The following is a 4,131-nucleotide window of genomic DNA, read 5'->3' on the forward strand; positions in this document are numbered from 1 at the left end:
TCATGACTGCCTTATGTAGTTCTTTTCTTTCCCCTTCTCCTGGCTAGGAACTATTTGGACCTTGGTGTTTTGCTTCTGATATATGGGTCTATAATTAAATCCTATTTGAATAACTCTGCTCTTTAAATTCCTCAAGTAACGCAGAGGCACTTTCCAGCTGCCACTCTTGTGCCTTCCCTCTGAGAATCTTGGTGGTATGGAAGAAGCAACCCAGGGCCTTGCTTAGAGTTTCTGCTCTGGACAGGGAGGAGCACCCATCAGATAGGGAGATGCTCTTAGCAAAGGGCTGGGGTTCTTGCTCTTCCTGCTTCAGTCTGCGACATTCATTAATGGAATTTTTTTCCCTACTCAATTTAAGAAATAATGTTAATTGTTTTTTTACCTAAACAATGTATTTTAACAGTCTCAGTTATCTAGATAGCCTTTGTCCATCACTTGGAAGTTTTAATCTGTTTGTTTGTATATATTTGTGTAGGTATATATAAATATATAGTAAATTTGATCAAAATACTTTTTTAAAAGTTATTTAACATTTTCCTTTGTAATATTTCAGTCATACTTTTTGAGTCAATAAAGTTACTTGGTATTTTTTTTTTTTATGCTGAATAGACACAACTGTTTGAATAAATCCCCCCTAGTCAGAATCTTCTACAATTTACTTTCATAAATATTTCCTGTGGCTGTATTGTTTCCTAAGATTACCCCCGCCCCAGAATACTATGTTGTTTCTCTGGGTTTTTTTTGGCAGGGGGGTTGTACTTTTTTTGAGACGGTCTCACTATATAGCCCTGGAAGATGTGGAACTCACTATGTAGACCAGGCCGACTGTAAACTCTGCCTGGTTCTGCCTCCTGAGTACTGGGATTAAAGGCATGTCCTGTGTCTTTTATTTTGAGACAGGATCTTACTCCATGGCCCAGGTTTAATGATGAACTTGAAGTCCTCCCTCTTCAGCCTACCAAGTGTTGGGATCATTGGTGTATACCTCCAGATACAACTAGAAAACCGTATCAGTTTTAACTGAATTCTATAAATATTGCCAAGTTACTCTCTAGAAAATGTACACATTTGTTTTCCCCTAGTGAATCTGTTACCAGTTGGCTTGCTCTAACAGGAATTGTAGGTAGGTGAGAAATTTTTTTTGTGCTGGCAGTCACTTGTCAAGTGCCTGAGGCATAGGTACTAGACTGGCAGACCCAAGAGTTTATGGCTCCAAGCCCAGTGAACTGGGGGCCTGTTATTTAGGTTGGAGACTTACTGCTCTGGGCTTTAAGCACTTGGCAGCTATTGTGGTCCTCAGCTTCCAGTAGCCAGTAGCCAGTAGCAGCAGCAGCAGCAGCCGCCGCCGCCAATGGTGGCATGCAACACTTAACTAATGTTACAGCTCCTGAATGAGCCTTGAGTTTTGGGACCCTTGGCCCCACAGCAACCAGCATTTATGGCTCTCAGGGTCTCTGAGACACTTGACCCTGGACAGTGACCAATGTTATGGCTGTTGGGCCTTAGGAGCGTTGGTATTAAGCCCTGGCAGGTCTCTGGAATTCTTTCAGTGACCACGACGTGCAGTTTTTTGCTCCCTGACCAAGTCGCTTTCTGGAACTCTTTATCCACCAATTTTCACTGCTACTGATGCTGCTCTTGCTGTGGCCACTTTTGCCACCCCTACTGCTTTAATGCTGTTTCCACCTCCTCTGTGTTAATAGCCCAGTTACTGATAATACCAAAAGCAAACAAGAAAAGATTGTGCTAGTTGTGGTGGCGCACACCTGTAGGATATGCCAAAGAGGCAGAGGCAGGAGGATCACAAGGTCGAGGCCAGCTGGGGCTATACATTTGACCGGGCTTGGTGGCATACACTTTTAATCCCAGCACTTGGGAGGCAGAGGCAGGCAGATCTCTTGTGAGTACAAGGCCAGCCTGGTTTACAAAGAGAGTTGTAAGCCAGCTGGGGCTACAGGGAGGCCCTGTCTCAAAAGACCAAAAAAAAAAGCCCAGCAACATTGCTTGATCTAGGCATGGTGGTACATACCTTTAATCCCAGTGCTTGGGGAGGTAAAGGTTGAAGGATCAAGAATTCAAGATTATCTTCAGTGTGTTTGAGGCCAGTGTATATGCTACATCAGATCCTGTCTCAAAACAGCTGCAAAAGACCACTTGCAAGAAGCCTTTCATTGGACCTAGTGTGAATAGCCTGCTTGTATAGCTAGAAAGGAGATGTAGCAAGGGTGTTTGACTGATCACAGGCCTTCTGCTGGGCCACCAGGGGAGGTACACCCCCATTGGGTGAAGATGGCTACTAAAGCTCACTGAGTTGTAGGTCTCCTGATACTCCCTTTTCACTTAGTCAAGATGTAGATGTTTAAAAATGATTTGAAGGATAATCCTTAAGCAAATTCCCTTCCCCCTTTGTTGTTTTTGTTATAGGGTCTTTACTATATTGCCCAGGCTTCTCTTGAACTCTCTATGTAGTGCATACTGGCCTTGAACGCACCATGATCATCTTGCTTGGGTTTCCCCAGTGCTGGATTACAGGTGGGCCCCACCATATCCTGCCCCATTTTTTTTCTTACATTGCTTTTTCAAGTACCTGTAGGTGGAGTGACAGTATGAACTGGATCTTTTTGGATGCCTTTGAGAAATAGTCTCTGCTTTATGCCCCAAATCTGCTTGTATTTCCTGCTCTGGTTGACTTGGAGGAGGAACCAACTTTGCATGTCTGACTTGTCTCCTCACTCCCTCTGCTTAGGCCTTCAAAGCTAGGCAGTCAGAGACAGATTCAAGTGAACTGGTGCCCTTTTCATCCCTATAGGAACCTTCAAAGGAGATTTGGTCACCTGGAGATGGGCTGTAGCAGGGGATAGGTGGCCTGTTGACGCCTCTGGCTATAGACAGAAGGAACTGGCATTATAATCTCTGGCCTGCCCTTGTGCCATGGAGCTGTGCCTGATGGTCACCATATAGCACCAGGCAGGAGTTAGCCAAGCCAGGATCCCTGTTCCAGGTGGGAACCCTGTTGGTCCAGTCACAGGTCTGGCAGTTCCTCAGGTGTCCTGAAGGTGGCGCTGCGGTGTCGTGCAGGGAACTTGGCCCTGTAGGAGGGGGACAGAGATCTTGAGCCTCCATACAGTGCACTGTGCTGAAGTGTGGGCCCTGTGTGATTCCTGTTCCCAAAGCTGCTATTGGCTCCTCAGCCATTTCTCTAGACCTTTTCCCAGAAAGTCATTCCTAACTCAGCTTTGCTGATTTCAGAGGGCAGAAACATCTTCTGGTGGCACTCACCTAAGGGCTGGAATTGGCATGGGCCGACAGAAGGACATACCACAGAGGCCCGGGCAGAGGGGCTGATGCTGAGATGGGAACCCTGTTGACTTCGTGTGGCTAAATACTCCCAGAAATCCAGCAGGTGCACAATATTCCTGTTCTGCACAAGCCAGGCATGGAAACAGAGTCCTGTTTCTCTGGGACCATTCTAGCAGGGTCCTTGACAAATGAGTGAGAGAAAAGCCAGATCTGGGAGCGTAAGACCTGCCTGAGTGTTGCTTGATAAGAACTGGTTGAAGTCACTTGCCTCCCTGCTTTTGACATGTGATGGGATTGGGAGGAGGGCAGCAGGAGGGCAGAGAAGACTACATATGAGAGTCCCAGTTCCAGATGTTTCTTTGCAGGCCCTGCCTGAAATAGACTGGACAATAGAGCATTGGAGAGACACCAAAGAAGACACCGTAGCCTCCCCTTTCCCTCAGCTGCTCCCCGTGGGCCACAGTGAATAGTTTAGTCTACCTTACAGCCTGTTCTCTGCAGCTTCTCCAACTCAGCTCCTTACAGCCCTTTGCCTTTCTCTTCGCATCTCCCTGGTTTGTGTCTGCAACAGGACTCTTAACACAGTTCCCAGGGACTACTTGGCGTTGAACTTGCTACATGGTAAGATCAGGAACTTGAGTTCCTGATCATCCTGTCTTAGCCTCCCCAGTCCCGGGCATGAGCTCACCCACTTTTGCTTTGTGTTTTGAAAAGCTGCTGTTGGGTAGCAGCTAACAGCTACATTGCTTCTTGATTCCTCATTCCCTTAAGCATCTTCTAAATGTACTTTTCTATCTTCATTTCTCCTTTCCTCCTGTCTTTTTTTTTTTT

This window comes from Nannospalax galili, unplaced genomic scaffold, assembly GCF_000622305.1.
Source record: "Nannospalax galili isolate Female #2095 unplaced genomic scaffold, S.galili_v1.0 scaffold702, whole genome shotgun sequence".
Taxonomy (NCBI): domain Eukaryota; kingdom Metazoa; phylum Chordata; class Mammalia; order Rodentia; family Spalacidae; genus Nannospalax; species Nannospalax galili.